The following is a 14,757-nucleotide window of genomic DNA, read 5'->3' as shown; positions in this document are numbered from 1 at the left end:
ACCCTGAAGGAAACTCATCTGCACAAAGGTTACCTCCGCCCAACTCAATCCGGCACCAACCCTAAGAGTGATCTGCCAATTCAACATTGCAATTCAATTGCCAACAGGTTTGCACTACCACTACCACTTTATGCTTCCAATTTACATGTGGTATTATGATTGAATTTATAAATATATCTTAGGTTTTGCATGTGGATTTAAATATGTATGGATATCTTGAATGTTTAACCATAAAATTTCTGTAATGGATGCCATAGGGTGTGGAGCTTGCTGAAATCGTACTGTTCTTAAATTCAAAACCCGCAGTCGTTCGCTAGCACATCGCTAAGCGAACATGTAGCGAGGGTTCGCCAGGGCCTCGCTAGGCGAGGCAGCAGCGAACATGACAGTCGCTGATTTTTCTGTTCTGATTTTTGCTAATCTGACATGTTTTATTGTAACCATGCATGGTTTACCTGACATTATTACTGTTGTGATTCCTTTTGGTTTGGTGCAACTCTCGATTGCACCCTGATTTGGTATTCTGACCTGTTTTGCTGAATATTGTAAGGGCTCACATACTCCTGGAAAAGGTAGCTTGCTAGGTATTCCACTTTATTTGTGGGATACCCCTGTGGAGATTCATCCTAATTACCTAATTGATTATAATGTGGAGATTCACCCTAATGACCTAATTGATTATAATGTGGAGATTCATCCTAATTACCTAATTGATTATAAAATGTTGCCTTTGAATATATGATCTTGGCCCTCTCTTTGTTGCCTTACGGTATTACGGTCATGTCCCGCGAATGTGGGGATACACTTAGCAAAGACCCTTCGATTAAATCATCATGTCCCTATAAGATAAATCATAGTCCCTCGGATGTTGCCTGCGAATATATGATTTTTGTCCCTCGATGACCCGTCGTTGTAGCCTACGGTTAAATGATGATCGTCCCTTCGAATGCTAAGGTATCCTTACAAATGTTGCCTTCAATGACCAATCGATGACCCTACGATGTCCCTTTTACATCCAAAGGATAAAACTACTTACTTCTCAATAGTAAGGACAGTTTTACCCTCATAAGGATAGGAAATGCCCATAAAGACCTTGGGTAGGTATAACTCTTAAATGCTGACTCACAACCTAAAACATTTTTCATACATCACACTTTGCAAAACATCTACTAGAAAATCACCACTTGGTATACATTCATACTAGAATCATTGTCAAGTTATATTTTTCTAAACAGCTTTCAAAATTAAACGAGATAAATACTTTGTATACATTCATACAAGAATCATTACAAAGCTAAACTCTCTTTTCAAAACATTTTCTAAGCAGTTCACAAACACTTTTTCAGACAAGAAAAATATAAGTGATCCAGCAATTAAGAGCCCATGGATAACCATGGATACAAAGGGTGCTAACACCTTCCCTTTGTATAATATACCTCCCGAACCCAAAATCTAATTAAGGTCTTTCCTGTTCTTTTCCACCTTTCCTTATTGGATAAAAGAAAAGTCGGTGGCGACACTTGCTATCCGCGACATTTGCTTTCCAAAGCAAAAACACACCAGGTCAGTTCACCGTATGACAGCATGCAATATACTACCTTAGCAAAAAGTTTACCGACTGTGAACAAAGATACTCACTGCTCGAGAAAACTTGCCGCGCTTTGGCATGGGCTGCTCGCCGACTAAGACATCATATGTTGACTCACACGACTCCATTGATATCAAAGATGGATCAAGTCAAGTATATTTTTGAAAAGCCAGCAGGGTTGCTAGGTGGAAAATGTTGCTGACAGAGTATGACATCTAATACACTTGACAAAAAGCCATCAAAGGAAGTGTCTTGTCAGACTATCTTGCCGCGCAACCAATTGATGATTACCAACCTATGAGGTTCGACTTTCTTGATGAGGACATCATGTTTCTCAAATCGAAAGATTGCGAGGAACCACTCCCGGAGGAGGGGCCTGACCTTGAATCCAAATGGATTATGATGTTTGATGGGGCGGTCAACGTTAATGGTCGTGGAGTTGGTGCAGTGTTGATCACACCGGAGGGGGGTTCATATGCCATTTTGTGCCAGAATAACTTTTCCCTGCACCAACAATGAAGCCGGACAAAGCAGAATGGGTTCGTTCTCGATACAATCAGCTAAGCCTAGTAGAAGAAAAGAGACTAGCAGCTATATGCCATGGCTAGCTATATCAGAGACGGACGAAGAGAGCGTTTGATCAGAAAGTGCGCCCTCGGGAGTATCGAGTCGGTGAATTGGTACTCAAAAGAATTCTTCCTCCCAACACAGATCACAGGGGCAAATGGACACCGAACAACGAGGGTCCATACGTGGTTAAAAGAGTTTTCTCTGGCGGAGTTCTGATGCTAACAACCATGGATGGCGAAGACTTCCCGTCCCCTGTCAACTCAGACGCAGTTAAAAAATACTTCGCATAAAATAGACCCGCTGGACAGTAAAAAGAATAGTCCAGGTAAAAAAGGGGCATCCCGACGAACCAAAAAAAAAGAATGAAGAGGTTCGGGCAAAAATTAGGGATATAAAAATCAAAAATATGTACACCCGGTGAGTCGAAAACCCGAAAGGGCGGCTTAGGCAAAAAAGGGTATCCCGGTGGATTGAAAACCCAAAAGGGCGGTCCACGCAAAAGTTAGGGAATAAGCGAATAACTGCGATCTGAGTTCATCCGTGTTATATCACCGTTTCATTCAATCCGGCAATCTTCGAAGGTAAAAGATCAACTCATCATCCACTTCAGAAAGCAAGATGAGCAGAGTGTCTTGAGGACATATGAGCCATAGCAGAGTCGAAACTCGGTGGGACCCCGTTTCCACATTGCCATTAGGATAGTTTCTCTTGTTCAATTTATAGCGATCGCCTCTTTCCAGGGATCAGCTTCCTGATGTACTCGCCTATTCCTGGCACAAATTTTTCAACCAACAAAAGTCGAATAATTCAGTTAAAAAGCCTCTTTACTTTTCATTTATCAGTTTGTTTGCAAAAGATGTCTGAATTCTTGAGGAAACATATTGCATCTGAATGTAATGGTGGCTTTTGCAGATGACTTGCGCAGGAAAACAGTCAAAATTGCTTTGAATGTGCTTAATCCCGGACGGTGAATTCAAACCGAGTAATTCCCCGGGGCATACGTGTATTTTTTGGTTACAGGTCACATGAACCGGATGCCAAGTCATGAATCCTCGCCCCTAAGCGGTTGACAAAGCCTCTCCTCTGCAGAGCAGGTTCCCCAGTAGAGTTGACAATATCCAGACTGTATATCCCCAGTAGAGTTGACAGTATCCAGACTGTATATCCCCAGCGGAGGCGACAGTGCCAGACTGTATCTTCCCAGCAACAGCGGAGTAGTCGCATACCCAATAGACAAGAGGGTGGTGTTCCCAGTGTTCATCTCGTCCCCAACAGATTATTTTTTTAACAGATTTGTTTTAATCCCCAGCCTGAGGATGATTAGCAAGTTCATATCCCCAACAAAGGTCGATTCCTACGACATTTCCCTAGGGAGTGCTTTCCTCACAGACTCTCCTCGCAGAGACTCGCCAAGCAAAGTTTCCATAGTTGATACTTCCCCAGCAAGGTCAACTTTTCAAAAAAGGTCGATTTATTTTCGGTGGCTCCCCGGTCCCGGCAGACGGATCGTTCCCCACAGAGCATTCAAGGATTGATACAGTGATCCGCTCCCTGCCAGAGTTGCTTCCCCAAGCAGATTTCTTTTTTCTTTTGCACCATGCATAACATTTGCATTTGCATTTGCATGCATATCAAACATACACATAAGCTGATAAACAGGTTCTTTAAAGCAGACTGAAAAATTACTTTACAACCAAAGTCATGAGATTCAGCCAGAGGATCAAGTGTGTGTGTGACCCAACATGAGGGTCATTTCGAAGATTCAGCCTGAGAATCGTTTTCCAGAGATCCAGCCTGAGGGTCATTTCGAAGATTCAGCCAGAGAGTCGACTACGAGCGTTATTTCCCCAGCAAGCCAGCTGGAGGAATAGATTGACAGCTCAACAGAAAATCAACCTACAAGAGGATCCAGCCCGTGAATCGCATTAAAAAAAAACAAAGTCTAATCGAAGAGTCGTTATAACATGTTCTAGCCTGAAGAATATGTACGAAGCCCAAAAGTGGAATATTCTCGAAGCTACATATCTAACATGAAGATTGAGTGTAGATTTCGAAAGGGGGTCAACCAGCGCATGCCTCAGATGCGAGATCCTGATGATGGGAATTTATCATAAAAACAATCCAGATCTAGCCAGAAGATCGAAGTAGATCTAGCCAGAAGATCGAAGTCAGGTCTAGCCCGAAGACCGGAAATAGATTCAGCCAGAGAATCAAAGAAGATAGATTCATCCAGAGAATCAAAACAAAGGAGATCTAGCCAGAAGATCGAAGAAGATCTAGCCAGAAGATCAAAGTGGATCTAGCCAGAAGATTGAAGTCAGGTCTAGCCTGAAGCCCGGAAATAGATTCAGCCAGAGAATCGAAACAATTCAGATCTAGCCAGAAGATCGAAGAAAATCTAGCCAGAAGATCGAAGTCAGGTCTAGCCCGAAGACCGGACATAGATTCAGCCAGAGAATCGAAACAATTCAGATCTAGCCAAAAGATCAAAGTAGATTCAGCCAGAGAATAAAAAAAAATAGATTCAGCCAGAGGATCGAAACAAAGGAGATCTAGCCAGAAGATCGAAGAAGATCTAGCCAGAAGATCGAAGAAGATCTAGCCAGAAGATTGAAACCGTATCCAGCCCGAGGATCAAAATTAACATCCAACCAGAGGACTAAATTGAGTATAGATTCAGCCAGAGGATCAAAACTCCATATTAAGTCAGAAGACTGATTCAGATTCAGCCAGAGGATCGGAAGAGAAATAAACAGCGCGGTGTATTTCATCATTTTTGTGGTGTTCTTGGAGCGCAAATTTTCGGTCTGTCTTTGGTATTGAATCACAGCTCACCCTGTTTGTCTGATAAGCTGTTCGCTTTCATCCTGCTTGGGTTAGCTGATGACTGAATAGGGGCAGCTGTAACACCCTAAAATTTGCCCTCCTTATTCACGCATTCATTTTTAGGTCATTTGACATTAGATACATTGCATTTCATCATGTCAATCGGGATTAGCTCCAAGAAGCTTGAACATCAGAAGTCAAATCCAAACAATCCTCCTTTATTCACCTAATGAGCCTCTATCTCAGACTTCTTCATGTGAAGAGCTTTAACTATGAGATGAGATCTGGGAATCTCCTCCACTCCACTAAAAGGGACTTTGTTAGAAACATGTATTCCCAAGAGATGGGCATACTCCTCTAACATCGGCACGAGCTGATAATCAGGAAAAGTGAAGCAATGATAGAGAGGATCATAGAACTGAACCAACACGCTCAAGAGTCCTTCAACCATATCAATAGACAAAATAGACAGAAGCTTCCCATGACGTTGTTTGAAGTCCAAGGGATCTAATACAAAAGATGATAGATTCATTAACTCTTTCAAATCAGGACATCTGAAATGTACTTTTTAGTGTTCCTTCGTCCATAATCCATGGTCTGAAAATATTTGCAAATAAGACCTCAGTTCCTTGAAATTATTTTTCGTGTGATGAATGTTATGATGCGCTTGAATGCATGAATGCAACAACCACAAATAAGGGATCACACACAAGGTAAACAAACAAAGGTCAAGGGATGAATCGAGTCATTGTCAAGATCAATCATCCAGTTTGGTGGATTATGGTTTTCACCATATCAACACCCAAGCTCCATTGATGTTGACAAGACTTTATTTGATCAACCAAGAATCAAGGGTTTGTTTTGAGTCACTATAACACCCCAAAATTTGCCCTCCTTATTCATCATGTCAATCGGGATTAGCTCCAAGAAGCTTGAACATCATCCAGGACACTTTGTAGGTTCTATTTAGATGATCAGTCAACACAAGGGAAAGACTTGAGTTACTTCCAACAGGGGTCTATTCGTCAGTCAAAACGTTAATCTTGAAGGAGCAAAGGTTTGTTCATGAGCTGTCACGCTCGCTAGGCGAAGCCCACGTGTTATGCAAAAAAAAAAAACGAAAAAGAAAAAAAAAGACGGAAAAAAAACGGAAAACGAAAAAATAAATTAAATTAAATTAAATAAATAAATAAATAAAAAATAAATAAATAAATATAATAGAAAAATCATGGACTTGGACCTCTCTCATTTGAGCCCACAAAGCCATGAAAATCAGGTTATAAAAGAGGGAGAACAGGCAGAAAAAGGAAGAGAAGCAAAACACTCTGAAGTTTCCTTGGAACAAAACCCTGGACAAAACCTGAAGAGAAACCTAGACAGAGAGAGTGAGAATTAATCTGCAGCAACCTCCAGGCAACTCTGAAAGGTTCATTCTGACTCACACACTTTCAGCTCAAGCAAACCCTAACATTGGTTGGCAAATCCAGCCGTGCCATTTGATTTCAACCGATCTCTCCAATCAGGTTTGCCCTATATCCATCATCTTTATGCCTTTAATTTGAATGCTCTAAATGTATAAGGTATTATGGGTGAATTTGATACCCTTTTGATGCATGTGTTTGACAAGAGGTTTAGGCCTCCTACCCTTGGTTGCTTTTTGTGAGCTTTTTGTGAATTTTAATGGCATGATTCATGTGGTTACATTTTGATTTGGGGGCAACTCTTGGTTACCCTATTTTGTTTCTCTAACCTGTTTGTTGAGTTTTGTTTTGTGAGGGCACATATGACTCTTGCAGAGATGGTTTGCCTGGTGTTCCACTTTATTTGTGGGATACCGCCTGGAGGTTTCATTCCGATTACCTGTACTGACTCACTTTCTTTGATGGTGTTAGCTTGGGAGGATCTCAGGGTTTCCTTGTTCCGTTAATTACTGTTACTTCGGATCTTTATCCGTGTGGTACTTTTACATTTTCCTGTATTTTTACCGCTTTCTTAGCTGGAAGACCTCGATAGGAGGCAATGTTTTGTGTGTTTACTTTATGCAGGTTCCTTCGTCAAGGACTGCCTTTTTGCATGAGCATCCCTAACCCTACCAACTCATTTATTTTTCTTCTCCTAAGAACACGTTAACTCCTTCTACTACAGGTGAGTAAGTCTCCAAAGGTCGAGCATCCGGTAGATTGCATAGTAACGTCGTTCGTCCAAAACCCAATCCATAACCCTGTAGTTAGCCGAACTACGGCTTGCTCTGATTCTCATTCCAAATGAGATACGTTGGCATAAGACGCGATGTCTTAGTGAGCACAATTACCCTTAACCCCTAGGTAGCCGAGCTACGAAGACTCTGATTCTCATATTCATATGAGATACGTATGCAGTGGATGCGACATCCGTGCGAGTCATTTTCTTTTGACCCTTTTTTTTAGTAAATAACACATTAGATAAACCCACACCCTTTAGACAAGAACTACAAAAGTGGATCCCGTAGAGTACTACGGATGCGTAGGGGTGCGTAGAGTACAAGATTTGGTTGCGAGACCCTGTCTTGTCATTTCCTTTTCCCTGTTTACTTCGAGCATTTCCTTTCCCTCCTTTGGGATAAATAACGCACGGTGGCGACTCTCCTGTCTTTCTTCGCCGGTTGTTTTTTTTTTCGCATTCCATTTTTCAGGTTGCGATAGTCACGAGCATGGAGTCTGGGTAAGAACCATCCCAAAGGAGTGAACTAAGGATAAAAACCTGTAGATCATGTTCTAAAAAGTTCCCAGAGTCTTAATTCCATCTATCGGATATTATAGGTTAGGATGACTGACTTATCAACCCATAATATTCTCAAGAGAAACTTGTCTAAGTGTAGTATCGTGTAACAACTGTTATCAAGTCTACACCTGAACAGTCTCCGCACTACGTCCTAAATAGGCCAAGAGGGGTTAAATGTTCTACGGTCCTCAGCTTCTCGGACCCCAAATCAGAGTTTGTAATGCCTAACCACAAATAACTTATATGACATTCATAACTCCAAAAGGGTCTCCACTGAGTAGATGGGTCTCAAGTCAACTTGTTAAGGACTACTCCACACAAGTCGAACATGACTATACCATCCTCTTATCTTAATTTTACTCAAGTTCGGGTTAGAACTTATATCACCACTCAGAGATCACCAAGCACAACAAGCAGATTCTATCACACAAACAAATATACATACATAAAATATACAATTATATACACACAAAAAAGTAGGCTAAACCCACTGGAGACTACACCCCAGCAAAGTCGCCACTTAATTTCTGTAGCGGTAAATTCATGACCATTAAGCTATGGATAAACTTAACGTCAATAAAACAAGAGTCGCCACCGCGCTTTTATTGTTTCCAAGGGAAAACGGAAAAGTACAAACAAAACCCAAAGATTAGAAGTTTTCAAATCAAAACTAATAAAATACCAGAGATTACAAGTAAGGGGGTTTGTTACATATAGGGAAGGTGTTAGCACCCAAATTATCCTAGGTACTCCTAGGGAGCCCTTTTTTGTGTGCATATGCATTTTTGTACAAATGATGTTTGCAATAAATAGAGTGGGGGGATGAGAAAAGAATTCATTAATTATATTTTTGTGTTTGACAAGACCTTCAGACTTGTGCCTACGTACCAACATAAAAATGAGGGATCATAACCTCGTAGTTTGTGGAATCAATTTCAAAGTGAGTGCATTGCTTTTAATAAAAATTTAAGTTTAACAGAGTCACAAGAGGCCGGAAAAAGTTTGAATGAGTGTTAGTTCTTTTTGGCTTTTGAAGTTTTAAGTCAAGTATAGTTAAGTTTATTTACAAGTTTGATTAAGAAAGGAGTTAAAAATGCAATGGCATAAGGCCAAAGTTTCTAATTTTCAAAATGGTCTAAGTTTAGAAAACAAACACAAGCAAAGAAGATTTTTAAAAGGGAGGGAGATATTTGAAATTAAAGAGATGGGGAGGAGATGGAGAGACTAATCCTAAGCACAAATTTAAAAGTTAAGAGTTGAAAAGATCTGACCAATGGGCTGCAATCCAATAAACAAGAATGTCATATAGAAACCCAAATTCCCTTGGACTTTAGAATCAAGCACAACCAATACACAAATAGAAAGATGAAGAGCAAGGCGTCAAATAAAGATAGCCACATCCAAGCTTAGCAACTTCATGATCTCCTTCAAAATCTCCCATGCATCAGATAAACTCAAGGATGAGCAATAAGCACAGGTTCAAAGTAACAACTTCAATCAGACCATGTAGTAGATGAACTCAAATGGGATCACAATACTTGAATCAGATGAAAGTTCACATCACAAGCACTTGGTTTTATGAAAGTTGGCATTGGCCAAGTCCTTTTGCATAGGGAATGTTGCCTAATTCTAAGTCCAAAGTCTCAGAGCAAACCAACAGTCCACACAAAATGTCTTTTAGGGTTTTTGTTGTTATTATGTACATTAAGGTTAAAAGACCACAAACACAAACAAATATATACAATCACAAGATATGGCTCAAATGAGCAAATTGAAAATGATATTAAAGTAAAAAAGTTAAATGGTATGAATAATGGCAAATGAATAAAGGTTCAAAATTAAAGTGCATAAAAGTAAATGGCTTGAAATTAAATGTTAGTTGTTAACTGATTATAAGTAAATATTGCTTTTGCTTTTGTTTTGTTTAAGTCATTCTCTGGAGAACACTCAACCCACTTGTCAGAAGCATAGATCCTTGAACCAAGACATCTTCCAAAGGAAGGAAAAAAGGCCAAGTTTCCACATAATACCATGAAAGAGGGGAGACTTACAATCTCACTTACTAGAATGCTATGCCTTTTGTGTCAACAATTTAGCGCTATGTTAAGCAATCATAATTGGACTTATGTAGAAGTCACAACTATTTAAGGTCGGGCCATAGAAATTTTAGTGTTAATGCATGTTATAGACATGGTATTATGAACCATGCTCCTAAAATATACCACACTTAAAAAGAATATGAAAAAGAGTGGACCTAATCTCATCCACACTCATGTTGATTTTACAATCAACTAGCCTTAGGATGTAGAGATATCATAGGTTTATGACATGAATGAAAAGAGAATGGGATCAATATGAAGGGGGAGGGGAAATGGAATCAACACAAATTGGTCAAAGGAGGACTTTTATCAAATGAAAATCATTTATTCATTTTGGGAGATGAAATGTATATTTCATCAATCCCCTAAATCCAATGATTTTAACTCAACAAAGTCAAATCAGCCTTGACCAAGGCCCAACAACACAAGTCAAACTCAACAAGTCAAACTCAACAAGTCAATTTCAAATGCTCTACACAATTTATTTTGCAATTAAACAATTAAAATCAATTAAATAATGCATTAAATTAAATTATGGTTTGTCAAATTCCTAAAACTTCATCAAAACACCAAAGAAATAGCCATGAGATTTATCATAGGTCAAACAAGGTCAAAGGACCTTGGAGAAAAAATTTCATAATTTTTGGAAACTTAAAAGTATTTTTAAACAATTAAAAGTATTCACAAAATCAATTAAATCATGAAAATTATTAATAATGATCCAAAAAATAATTTTAATTCAGAAAATGAAAGAGGAATTTATATAATTTTTTTTCATGAAACTCATATTTTTTGGATAAATATTAAAATTAATATGAATTAATGAAAATAAACCAAATAAAAGGAAAATCAGAAAATAAGAAAAAACGTGGACCACTTGATCTCCCTCATTAATTGAGGTGACAAATCAAGTGGTTTCTAACGCGCATTCCACCATGGTCCTGAGTCAGCATGCAACACAAGTGGTAATCAGTTTCAATGCACGTGATTAAAACATTTCAAATGGATCAGGTGGTTCTGATGAGTGTCAACACATCATCGGAGCCAAAGCTCCGGTCTCCTTCTCCGATGAGCTTCACCGGAGTGGTTCACTCACAACCATCACCAAAATTAAAAATATGGACATGGATTTAAAGTAAAAATGCCTCTGAGCTCGAATCTGGTCTCAACTTATCCTAACTCCAAGTATATTAAGAGATACAAGAAGTTGAAATTTGAGGTGCACGATATGAGTTGCTTCGATTTGACCTCAGAGCAATTTAATCTTGTTGCCTACTTTGGTAGGACTTCAGACAACCAAGGATCCAAGAGAGTTATGGAGAATTAATTGAGAATCGAAGAAATGAAAATTTATGGAAAATACCTTTAATGCAGGTATGTGCTTGATTGATCTTGCTCTTGCTTTCTCTTGATCTTGTTCAGGACACTTGAAGAAGTAGAATTAAATGGATGAAAATCTCAGGACTCTTGGAGTTTCGAATCTCAAAAAAGTGAGATTCAAACTCAATTTCCAAAGGAAATTATCAATGTTATCATTTGAAATAAGAGGGTTTGAAGGTATGGATTCAAAGCTGGCGCGCAAGGTCCTTCATTCTAAGCATATAGGGATCTATTTATATCCAAAAGGATTGATATTTGCACACTTGAAATGGAATTCCAAAAATAGAAATTTACATTACATTGGTGCATGGGCGTGTACAGGCCCATGAAATCACTTCTTCTGATCCATAATTGAGTACAAGCAATGCTGAGATCATGTTGGAATGCTAGGCAATTATGTATGGAAGTTTCAAGTTCAATCTTGCCAAATAATGATCCAATATTCAAGCCATGGGCAACCCATTAAAATCTAATCGAAAATGGATGACATTGGACTTTTTGGAAAGGTTAGATAAAGAGGAACAACTTTCATGTTGGAAACTTTTTCATTTAAATCTTGGATTATGATGAATTTTGAGGTGGAAGTTGGGAAAATCAAACATGTCAAAAAAAATTCTAAGTGTCAAGCCATATGTTCACTTATTCCACCTTGGCTAACATTTTATGTGAGCCTCAAATGAAAAAAATTCCTTCATCAAATTTGTAGATATCTCAAAGTCCTTAAAAAATGGTCACAAATTTGACCTCATTTGGATTTAATATAAAGGAGTTGTGAATTTTTGAGGTTGAGGAAAATCACTTGTTCAATGGCATTGGTCCAAAATGACCTATAATGTATCCTCATATCACATGCACATAAAAGTTGAAATAGCTCTTCCTACAAACATCAAAGTTTAATTAGACATTTTGAATTTGATTGTGCAACTTGGAAATATTTCATCTCATAAACATTGAGCAAGTTATGGCCTTGGGAAGTTGGCCTCCAAATTAGGGTTTAGACAAAATGACCTATAATATTTCATCATAAAAAATGACTTTCCAAGAAAAACTAGCTCTAGACCTCAACATGAAAGTTCTTTGTAATTCCATTTAGAGTAACGTTTCTCTTGGAATCATTTTCATATGACAAAAATTGTAGGAGATAGGGTCTAGGGAACCCCATTTTTTATTAGATGAATTCCTCTGGTCAACCACCATCAACCAACTTGCTAACTTTCAATTCTCTTGACTTTTGGGACCCATAGAGGATCATATATGCATAAGATGATGAAACTTGAAGTATCCCTTGAATTATTTGATCAATTATTGAAGAAGCTTGTTGGAGAAGTTACACAAGATACTCAAATGAATTAGGGTTTCCAAGGCAAACCAATTCCAAACCCTTGAAGATTTCTTGATCACAACAATCATGTGAAGATCATGAGGATTCATATATGGTGTCTAGAGCTATAGTAGACCAACCTTGATTGAACTCCTTGAATTGAGGGTCTTAAACCCTAGATGTGAGCTTGATAGATCAAAGGTGAGCATGTGCACTACCTACAAAAGAGTTAGACAAAATGCAAAGACATATTTTTGGTATTTTGGTTAGTAAAGATGATAAAATACAAAGTATGATACAATCACATAATGCTTGGTGATCCATCCCAATGCATGAGGGGTAAGGAGGATGACAAGATGTGATCCCAAGGCCAATGCATATGATGAGATATCATGAGGGATCTTAGGGTCAAAATTGGGGTCTTATAGTTACCCCCATGATAACCCTTTAGAAATAACCTTTATGAAATATATCAACCTTTTCCTTGAATCAAAATCTTTTGTTTCGACCATTGCTCATTTTGTGGATAGGTGTTTTGATCCCTTTTGGTTTCGAAATAGGTTCCTTCGTGTTACCACTTTAGCTGCTGCAATGTCGAACTCATCCTGGGGAGCCTTTTTAACTTTGACGCTCCTTTCCACTCGAAATGAAACTAGAACTGCTAGCTTTCTCTTAATTGGTTATCAGCCCAATCTAGTGGCTAGACAATTTGGTTTTATCCAAATGCTGCCAAGATTGCTCTATTCTTGGGAGAATGATATCTGTTGGTCGGAGAGGAAACTTACTCCAATATAATATAGAGAATGCATCGCGTTCACTCGTTAGTAAGTCCTCGAATTGCATACTTTCCACTTCCAGCAATCATTCTTTTTGACATTGGAGTTCGACAACTGGTGGAAGAACTAATTTCAAGTCCACTTCTGTGAACAAAACTTTCACAAAAGGCTGTCGATTGCCTTCTCTAACTTACAAGAGAATCCAGAGAAGAAAACAGGTAATATTCAATCATTCAAATTCTTTTCATTAATACCTTCGACTTCTCACACGTTTCCATTGTAGATGAAATTATAGCAAAGGGTGACACCAAGGTCAGAGGCCCTTTTGATGCTAGTAAAAATAAGAAGAAAGAAGAACCCCAACAGAAAAAGGCAAGTTTTTCTTTCTTTACATTCAATTAATCTTCAAAATGGTTCTAACATTGCTTCTTTATTTAGAATCGAAAATGTGATCCCGACTCTCCTACAACCACAAAAACCAATAAGAAAAAGAAAACCAAAAAGGATACCTCGACACATGTATATATTTGATTTCTCTTTTGATGGCTTCGATGACAGCAAAACTAAACAATATTTTCAACAGTATACTCCAAAACCAACAAAGGTTGTGGCTGAAGTCGAAAGCTCAGAGGACAGCAAACAAACTCTAATATTCTCGAGACCTAAGCCTAGAAATCATTATAAACCAATCGTTAGCAAAAAAGGCTCTACTAAAAAAAGTCACTCCTCTGAAAGAAATAACGACTTCAACTATTGATCCTTCTAACAAAGGAAAAGAATAAGAATACTCGTCTATTCCTAATGAACAAGTGCAACCCGAACCAAAAGATCTTCCAGTCGAAGAACAAGAAAAAGATCCCAAGGTATTACTTTACACTACACAAACTAATCTCTCGACTTTAACTCAACTAATCATTCTTCTATTTCTAGGAACTGCCAAGGCTGGATGAGAACGTGGTGATCTAACCAACAAGTATTCCCCATTCGAATTCTTCTAAGACTTTTGCTCATATCCATTGGTCAGATTTCATTGATTCCAACCTCTCGTTCGTTCATCTAGAGAACAAACCAACTGGTGATGGTGCAATCATTTCTACTAAAATAAACCCTGAATTAGAAGTCGATGTCAACCAATTTTATCCTTAACAAAATGAAGAATTGGATGACACCATAGCTTTTTTTCAAGACAATCTAACTCAAGATGACCCCCGAGCTAAAAGCCTTGAGGAAATGGAACAAAAGCAAACTATTCCAAGTGTCGAGGCTGTTAGCACAGAAGAAAAAGGTCAACCGGCCACCATCAAGTAAAATAAGGCCCAACCTACTATTCATAACTCATCATCCAACACTTCTATAAGCCAAGATGAAATTTCGGCCATTAAAAGAAAAAACCCTACAAAATCTTTGAGAAGAATCCAAAGCTCCGAAAAAGATGAA

The sequence above is a fragment of the Lathyrus oleraceus genome, chromosome 7 (assembly GCF_024323335.1).
Source record: "Lathyrus oleraceus cultivar Zhongwan6 chromosome 7, CAAS_Psat_ZW6_1.0, whole genome shotgun sequence".
Lineage (NCBI taxonomy): Eukaryota > Viridiplantae > Streptophyta > Magnoliopsida > Fabales > Fabaceae > Lathyrus > Lathyrus oleraceus.
The sequence above is the reverse complement of the archived record's forward strand: the minus strand, read 5'-3'. Positions refer to the sequence as shown.